General features: G+C 44.3%; 1 long non-coding RNA gene across 1 annotated transcript; it reads right to left on the reverse strand.

The window, feature by feature from the left end:
• Window positions 1-5,668: 5,668 nt before the first annotated feature.
• On the reverse strand, window positions 5,669-6,279 carry LOC125499781. Its single transcript, XR_007276757.1, has 3 exons — window positions 6,144-6,279; window positions 5,906-6,074; window positions 5,669-5,809 (listed from the first exon to the last, which is right to left on the reverse strand). It is a non-coding gene; the product is annotated as an uncharacterized LOC125499781 (long non-coding RNA).
• Between the last annotated feature and the right edge of the window lie 3,761 nt (window positions 6,280-10,040).

Consider the following 10,040-nt stretch of genomic DNA (forward strand, 5'->3'; position numbering starts at 1 on the left):
CCCTCCAAATCGATCCCCCCCCGCTCGAAAACGACTTTTTCGACCCGAAAAACGAATTTTTCGACCCGACTTCCGTTGCTCTGAATCGGGATTTTGAGACGAAAAAACGACCCCTTTCTCTCTAGAAGACGCGCGAGTCAAGAGTAGTCAGATTTGGTTAGGTATGGTTAGGTATGGTTAGGTATGGTTAAATTCGGTTAGGTATGGTTAGGTATGGTTAGGTATGGTCAGGTATGGTTAAGTATGGTTAGGATTTTGCCACGCCCCCTTTTTTACAATCGCTATCTTCGCTTTTTTGCACCCCCTTTCTACGATTTTGCACTTTTTCGACCCGAAAAACGACTTTTCCGGCTCGAAAAGGCTCCCCCTTGCTCTGAATCGGAATTTTCCGACCCCTGCTTGTTCGGGATGACCGCGCGCGTTCGGAAACCAGCCTTTCACCCTCAAAAACGACTTTTCCACCCTCCAAATCGACCTCCCATTCTCGGAAACGAATTTTTCGACCCGAAAAACAAATTTGCCGGTTCGAAAAACGGTCCCCTTCGAGCTGAGTCGAAATTTTCTGACCCCTGCCTGTTCGCAATGACCGCGTGCGTCCGAAAACCACCCATTCACCCTGAAAAACCACATTTCCACCCTCCAAATCAACCTTTTCCGCTCGGAAACGACTTTTTCGACTCGAAAAACGTTTTTTCCGGCTCAAAAAACGCTCCTCCTTGCTCTGAATCGGAATTTTCCGACCCCTGCCTGTTCAGAATGATCGCGCGAGTCTGGAGACCACCGATTCACCCTGAAAAACCACATTTCCACCCTCCAAATCGACCCCCCCCCGCTCGGAAACGACTTTTTCGACCCGAAAAACAAATTTTTCGACCCGACTCCCCTTGCTCTGAATCGGGATTTTGAGCGAAAAAACTACCCCTTTCTCTCTAGAAGACGCGCGAGTCAAGATTGGTTAGATTTGGTTAGGTATAGTTAGGTATGGTTAGGTATGGTTAAATTTGGTTAGGTATGGTTAGGTATGGTTAGGTATGGTTAGGTATGGTTAAGTATGGTTAGGATTTTGCCACGCCCCCTTTTTTACAATCGCTATTTTTGCTTTTTTGCACCCCCTTTCTACGATTTTGCACTTTTTCGACCCGGAAAACGACTTTTCCGGCTCGAAAAACGCTCCCCCTTGTTCTGAATTGGAATTTTCCGACCCCTGCCTGTTCAGAATGATCGCGCGCTTCCGGAAACCATCCTTCTACCCTGAAAAACCACATTTCTACCTTCCAAATCGACCTTTTCCGCTCGGAAACGACTTTTTCGACCCGAAAAACGACTTTTCCGGCTCGAAAAACGCTCCCCCTTGCTCTGAATCGGAATTTTCCGAACCCTGCCTGTTCGGAATGATCGCGCGCGTTCAGAAACCACCCTTTAACCCTCAAAAACGACTTTTTCACCCTCCAAATCGACCTCTCCCGCTCGGAAACGACATTTTCGACCCGAAAAACGACTCTCCGGCTCGAAAAACGCTCCTACTTGCTCTGAATCGGAATTCTCCGAACCCTGCCTGTTCGAAATAATCACGCGCGTTCGGAAACCACCCTTTCACCCTCGAAAACGACTTTTTCATCTTCCAAATTGACCTCCCCCGCTCAGAAACGACTTTTTCGACCCGAAAAACGACTTTTCCGGCTCGAAAAACGCTCCCTCTTGCTCTGAATCCGAATTTTTCTACGCCTGCCTGTTTGAAATGATCGCGCGCGTTCAAAGACCACCCTTTTGACCTTGAAAACGACTTTTCCACCCTCCAAATCGACCTTTTCCGCTCGGAAACGACTCTTTTGACCCGAAAAACGACTTTTCCGGCTTGAAAAACGCTTTCCCTTGCTCTGAATCGGAATTTCCCAACCCTTGCCTGTTCGGAATGATCGCGCGCGTTCGGAGACCACATTTTTACCTTCAAAAACGACTTTTCCACCCTCCAAATTAACCTTTTCCGCTCGGAAACGACTTTTTCGACCCGAAAAACGACTTTTACGGCTCGAAAAACGCTCTCCCTTGCTCTGAATCGAAATTTTGAGACAAAAAAACTCCCCTTTTCTCTCTAGAAGACGCGCGAGTCAAGATTGGTCAGATTCGGTTAGGTATGGTTAGGTATGGTTAGGTATGGTTGAATTTGGTTAGGTATGGTTAGGTATGGTTAGGTATGGTTAGGTATGGTTAGGTATGGTTAAGTATGGTTAGGATTTTGCCACGCCCCCTTTTTTACAATCGCTATTTTCGCTTTTTTGCACCCCCTTTCTTCGATTTTGCACTTTTTCGACCCGAAAAACGACTTTTCCGGCTCGAAAAGGCTCCCCCTTGCTCTGAATCGGAATTTTCCGACCCCTGCTCGTTCGGGATGACCGCGCGCGTTCGAAAACCAGCCTTTCACCCTCAAAAACGACTTTTCCACCCTCCAAATCGACCTCCCATTCTCGGAAACGAATTTTTCGACCCGAAAAACAAATTTGCCGGTTCGAAAAACGGTCCCCTTCGAGCTGAGTCGAAATTTTCTGACCCCTGCCTGTTCGCAATGACCGCGTGCGTTCGAAAACCACCCATTCACCCTGAAAAACCACATTTCCACCCTCCAAATCAACCTTTTCCGCTCGGAAACGACTTTTTCGACCTGAAAAACGACTTTTCCGGCTAAAAAAACGCTCCTTCTTGCTCTGAATCGGAATTTTCCGAACCCCTGCTTGTTCGGGATGACCGCGTGCGTTCGGAGACTTTACTTTCACCTTCGAAAACGACTTTTCCATTCTCCAAATCTACCTCCCATGCTCGGAAACGAATTTTTCGACCCGAAAAACGAATTTTCCGTCTCGAAAAACGCTCCCCTTCGATCTGAATCGGAATTTTCCGACCCCTGCCTGTTCGAACTGACCGCGCGCTTTCAGAGACCAGCCTGTCACCCTGAAGAACCACATTTCCACCCTCCAAATTGACCTTTTCCGCTCGGAAACGACTTTTTCGACCCGAAAACTGACTCTTCCGGCTCGAAAAACGCTCCCCCTCGCTCTGATTCGGAATTTTCCGACCCCTGCCTGTTCGGAATGATCGCGCGCGTTTGGAGACCACCATTTCACCCTCAAAAACGACTTTTTCACCCTCCAAATCGCCCTTTTCCGCTCGGAAACGACTTTTTCGACACGAAAAACGACTTTTCCGGTTCGAAAAACGCTCACTCTTGCTCGAAATCAGGATTTCGAGACTCAAAAACTACCCCTTTTTCTCTAGAAGACGCGCAAGTCAAGTTTGGTTAGATTTGGTTAGGTATGGTTAGGTATGGTTAGGTCTGGTCAAATTTGGTTAGGTATGGTGAGGTATGGTTAGGTATGGTTAAGTATGGTTAGGATTTTGCCACGCCCCTCTTTTTACAATCGCTATTTTCGCTTTTTGGACCCCCTTTCCACGATTTTGCACTCTCTCGACCCGAAGAACGACTTTTCCGGCTCAAAAAACGCTCCCCCTTGCTTTGAATTGGGATTTTCCGACCCCTGCCTATTCGCAATAATCGCGCGCGTTCGGAAATCACCCTTTCACCCTGAAAAACGACTTTTCCACCCTCCAAATCAACCTCCTCCGCTCGAAAACGACTTTTTCGACCCAAAAAACGACTTTTCCGGCTCGAAAAACGCTCCCCTTTGATCTGAATCAGAATTTTCCGACCCCTGCCTATTCGATATGACCGCGCGCGTTCGAAAACCACCCTTTCACCCTGAATAACGACTTTTCCACCCTCCAAATCGACCTCCCCCGCTCGGAAACAACTTTTTTGACCCGAAAAACGACTTTTCTGGTTCGAAAAACGCTCACCCTTGCTCGAAATCAGGATTTCGAGACTCAAAAACTACCCCTTTCTCTCTAGAAGACGCGCAAGTCAAGTTTGGTCAGATTTGGTTAGGTATGGTTAGGTATGGTGAGGTATGGTTAGGTATGGTTGAGTATGGTTAGGATTTTGCCACGCCCGCTTTTTTACAATCGCTTTTTTCGCTTTTTTAGACCCCGTTTCCACGATTTTGCACTCTCTCGACCCGAAAAACGACTTTTCCGGCTTGAAAAACGCTCCCCTTTGATCTGAATCAGAATTTTCCGACCCCTGCCTGTTCGAAATGACCGCGCGCGTTTGGAGACTACCTTCTTACCCCAAAAAACGACTTCTCCACCCTCCAAATCGACCTTTTTTCGCTCGGCAACGGCTTTTTTGACCCGAAAAACGACTTTTCCGGCTCAAAAAACGCTGCCCTTTGATCTGAATCGGAATTTTCCGACCCCTGCCTGTTCGGAATGACCGCGCGCGTTCCGAAACCACTCCTTCACCCTGAATAACGACTTTTCCACCCTCCAAATCGACCTCTCCCGCTCGGAAACGACTTTTTTGACCCGAAAAACGACTTTTCCGGCTCGAAAAACGCTCCCCTTTGATCTGAATCGAAATTTCCCGACCCCTGCCTGTTCAAAATGACCGCGCGCGTTCGGAAACCCTCCTTTTACCCTTTAAACCAACTTTTCCACCCTCCAAATCGACCTCCCCCGCTCGGAAACGAATTTTTCGACCTGAAAAACCGCTTTTTCGCTCCTAAAATCGATCCCCTACGCTCCGAATCGGGTTTTTCTGACCCCCGCTATTCCCAAATGGCCGCCACTTTTGAATCTCACGAAAATTCCGAAAGTTGGCACTGGCCGCAACTCGTTTCATTAGTTCACGAAAAGTCCGCCACTTGGCACTAGCTGTATTGGCGAGTGCAGCCACGTGACCAGCAGCAGTGAAATTCAAACATTTTTGAAAAAATCAGGGAAAATCGGAAAAAATCGCAAAAAATCAGAAAGATATTGAAGATTGATCCAGGATGACGTCCTATCGGTTCTGAATCACCGACCGATGACGATCAATTGTTCGTAGGTAATATACCCTATGCTGATTTTACCGACCGATATTCATGGTCCGACCGATGACGATGATTTGTTCGTGGGTAATTTACCCTATGTGGACTAGCGCTGAAATCAGTTCTCAAAAAGTCCATCAGATAGCACTAGTTTTTGTAGTTCCTGAAAATTCCACTACTTAGCGCTAGCTGTATCGGTGAGTGCGCAGACGCGACCAACAGCGGTAAAATTCAAACATAAAAAGTCCCCAAGAAGCCTCGCCCTTTGTCCGAGAAAAGTCGGAAATCGAATTTTTTCTCGGTTTTTCGAGCTTACTCTCACAATTAATAAGCTCAAAGATCCAAATTCAAAAGCCAAGATCTTTTTTTCATCCAATCAATCGAGTCATCATCAATTTTTCGCTGTTCGAAGCAGAATAATTATAAGACATCGATTGGTTTTAGTCGTAGACCCACATAGATTCGTCGCAATCCATGCATAGGCCGAAATATTCGAATTTCTGAATTCACCAGCAAACCCAAGCTTAGCTAGAGTCAGAGGTAGCCACGGGCGCGCGGTTTGTTTTGAGGCGTCACCTTCGCTCAGCCCTGAAGGTGACGTCTCACAACAAAGTGCTACCCTGCTGGCTACGATGACTCCAGCACAGCTCGGGCTCCCTCGTAGACCGAGAAATTCGAATATTTCGACCCATGCATGGATTGCGACGAATCACAGTGCGTCTACGACTAAAAATAATCGATATGTCTTATAATTTTTGTGCTCCCAACGGCGAATAATTGATGAATAATTAGCTTATTAATCGACCGGTCGTTGGATAAATTGGACTTGAATTTGTCGAGTCAATTGTGCCACGACCCGAAACCATCGGAATATCTTGATATTGCTACGTCTGCAACAAACGATTGGCTTATTAATCGACCGGTCGTTGGATAAATTGAATTAGGAAGCAGTTGTGGATTCTCAAACTCAAAATACATGACGATACCTATATTACGGCTTCAGGAAAACGAGCGTGTCGACTGGACCGAGCAATTCCTGATACTCGTCGAGAGATCTCCATTTTTCCGTTCAGAAATGCGACAAAATGGACAACACGTGCGAAGTTCTGTCAAAGAGCAGCATCGCAAATCGAACGGGGAACCCCAACGATTTTTCTGAAACAAGTACAAGTATTAAAATTTTTATAGATTACCGGATGCTGGAGGAACCAGAAACTAACAAACCTGCATTTCTCATTTAGACGCTGTATCCATATTGAAATAAGACTGACACGTAACTTCGCAGTTGCTTGGATTTATTGTCCAGGCTCGAAAATTGCAAATACCTGAAGACTGTAGCCTCTGATCCTCTGGGTTTTTTGCGTGTCGTGACCAAGAATGCAATTACCTGGACAAAGGAGTAAATTCAATGACATGTCATCATTAGTATTCGTCAACATCAGGGTTGTGTTCAACTTCGATTTCAAAAACATGCTCCGATGGAACGTCAAGGGTGTGTCACGAGTTTTTGATCAGTAAGTCATCAGATCTGATACCGACCGATGACGATGAATTGTTCATAGGAAATATACCCTATGCGGAATCGCTGACCGATATCCATGGACCGACCGATGACGATGAATTGTTCGTAGGTAATTTACCTTATGCAGAGTTGCCGACCGATATCCTTGGACCGACCGATGACGATAAATTGTTCGTAGGTAACTGACCCCATGTGGACTTGCGCTGGAATCAGTTTTTGAAAAGTCCATCAGATAGCACTAGTTTTTGTAGTTCACGAAAATTCCGCCACTTAGCGCTAGCTGTATCGGCGAGTGCGCAGACGTGACCAACAGCGGTGAAATTCAAACATAACATATCCCCGAAATAAAGAATCCCCAAAAAACCTCGCCCTTTGTCTGAAAAAAGTCGAAAATCGAATTCTTTTCGGTTTTTCGAGCTTCATCTCATATATAATCAGCTCAGGAATCAAAATTTCAAAAGCCAAAATCATCTACTCATCCAATCGATCGAGTCATCATCAATTATTCGCTGTCCGAAGCAGAATAATTATAAGACATCGTTTGGTTTTAGTCGTAGACCCACTTTGATTCGTCGCAATCCATGCATGGGTCGAAATATTCGAATTTCTCGGTCAACAAGGGACCTAATATGGAGTCAGCGTAGCCAGCAGCTAGCGTTTTGTTGTGAGACGTCACCTTCGGGGCTGAGCAGAGGTCACGCCCCACAACATACCGCGCGCCCGTGGCTACCTGATTCCAGCTGAGCTTGGGCTCCCTCGTAGACCAAGAAATTCGAATATTCCGACCCATGCACGAATTGCGACGAATCAAAGTGGGTCTACGACTAAAAATAATCGATGTCATAATTATTCTGCTTCGAACAGCGAATAATTGATGATCACTCGATCGATTGCATGAGTAGATGATTCTGGCTTTCAAATTTGGATTTCTAAACTGATTATATGTTAGATTACTCTGAAAGAACCAAGAAAAAATTCGATTTTTAAGCAAAAAAAAAGAAAATCTTTTTTTTAATTGGGTCAATCATGCTTTTCTCACGTATTTTGCCCTAAGGACTCCGAATTTGCAAGAGATATGGATCTATCTCTGGAATTGACCGAGTTATCGCCAATTCTCAGCTTTTTGGGGTCAAAAAGGAAAAATCGATTTTTTAGTCTATCGTAATGTAATTTGAGTTGAGTAATCCGAATTCGGAGGAAAATTTGATCTATCTTCAAAAATAACTGAGTTATCCTCATTTTTTTTGCATTTTTTGGTACAAATTTGAGGATATCTCGAAGGGGAAGAATCGTAGCTTAACTTGGACAATAAATTCGTGTTTCTGAAGTCCAAATACATACGAAAGAATGCCATACGATCCCATTTAGACGATCAAAAATTTTGGTCGAAATTTGAAAAAATCGCAAGGGGTACCTCTTGAGAAAATTTCGGATTTTGGCCAAAAGCTTTGATTTCTTGAGAATTGAAAGTATGGCGCTTTTATTCATGAATTTTGACCTCAGGAACACGAATCCGTTGTCAAAATTAGGCGACGATTCTTTCCCTCCGAGATATCCTCTAATTGATGCCAAAAAACGCACAAAAATGCGGACAATTCAGTCAATTTGAGAGATAGTTCAAATTTCCTCCCAGATTCGGATTCCTGAGATCAAAATACGTAAGACAAGCATGATGAACCCAATTGAAGACAATGATTCATGTTTTTCTCAGCAATCGAATTTTTTTTTCCGGTTCTTCGAGAGTTATCTCACATAAAATCAGCTCAGGAATCCAAATCTGAAAGCCAGAATCATCTCCTCATGCAATCGATCGAGTGATCATCAATTATTCGGTATTGGGAGCAGAAAAATTATAAGACATATTGAGTGGTTCTAGTCGTAGACCCAATTCGATTCTTGGCAATCCATGCATGCGTCGAAATATTCGAATTCCTCGGTCTACGAGGGAGCCCAAGATCAGCTGGAATCAGGTAGCCACGGGCGTGCGGTTTGTTTTGAGGCGTCACCTCTGCTCAGCCCTGAAGGTGACGTCTCACAACAAAGTGCTACCCTGCTGGCTACGCTGACTCCAGCACAGCTCGGGCTCCCTCGTAGACCGAGAAATTCGAATATTTCGACCCATGCATGGATTGCGACGAATCACAGTGCGTCTACGACTAAAAATAATCGATATGTCTTATAATTTTTGTGCTCCCAACAGCGAATAATTGATGAATAATTAGCTTATTAATCGACCGGTCGTTGGATAAATTGGACTTGAATTTGTCGAGTCAATTGTGCCACGACCCGAAACCATCGGAATATCTTGATATTGCTACGTCTGCAACAAACGATTGGCTTATTAATCGACCGGTCGTTGGATAAATTAAATTAGGAAGCAGTTGTGGATGTGTTGTGACTTTTCCGGACAAAGGACGAGGTTTTTTGGGCATTTTTGACGGGTCCTGACGTATTAGGGTGGTTTGTTCACGATTTTTGGCGGTTTTCGATCCAAAGGGGTGGTTCATTGGCGATTTTTTGCTTCTTCTGGAAAAGAGGAAAGGTTTTCTGGCGATCATTGACGATTTTCGACCGGAAGATAAGGTTTTCTGGCGATTTTCGGCTTTTCCTACCGGCAGGGCCAGTTTTGAGGTGATATTTTTTCTCAGATTTGGAGCCCAGAAATCCGACTGTGCTCGCGAGAATATTTTGCTCGATTAATTAATCGAGTAATCGCAAATTTTTCACTGAAATGAGCAGAGAAATTGAAATATCTCTGTAGCTTTGAGTCGGAAAAAAATAGGAAAAAATCGCAAAAAATCAGAAAAAAATCGGGAATTAATGTAGGATGACGTACCTTCGGTTCTGGATCACAGGGAACCTCCAGGAAGGCCGGAAAATGCAGTAATTGGCGGATCAATCGAAAAATTGACTCAAAATCGAAAAGAAATCAGGAAAGGAAGGAAAAAATAGAAAATATTTGGTCAACATCTGGAAACAAGTCTAAGGTCGTCTTACTCTAGCTGCAGGGCGTCAAAAACTCACAGGACATGGAGGACGTCCACTAATTCATTCAAAATGAGATAAACCTTGAGAAAGATTCAGGAGAAGAGCGGAAAATAATAAATAATGACGACGGAGCAGTAGTTGTACGTATTTTGATCTTGAAAACAAGAATCTGATTACATAATTGAACAACAACTAGGAGCTATCAAGGTATTACAATTTTTTGACTTCTCAAAGCAGTAGAGTACAGCAGTCAATCAATTCGAACAGAGGATTAGTATTACTATCGTTTCTGGGCCCTCAACACGTAGAAGTGCCAAAACTTCAGAAACTAGACTTCATTATTGACTCGTATATCGATAAACGACCAGAGTCTCACAGATACTGCAATCTTGCTAACACAATACAGGATGCGTTTCGAATGTTTCAAAATACCTTATTCTAATACATGTCGAACTTAAGAACATAAATCCGACGAATTAAGTGAGCCACGACTCAAAGCTACAGAGATATTTCAATTTCTCTGCTCATTACAGTGAAAAATTTGCGATTACGATTTGGGAGGAGAAAAATTATAAGACATATCGAGTGGTTTTAGTCGTAGACCCACTTTG

The sequence above is a fragment of the Athalia rosae genome, chromosome 2 (genome assembly GCF_917208135.1).
Source record: "Athalia rosae chromosome 2, iyAthRosa1.1, whole genome shotgun sequence".
Taxonomy (NCBI): domain Eukaryota; kingdom Metazoa; phylum Arthropoda; class Insecta; order Hymenoptera; family Athaliidae; genus Athalia; species Athalia rosae.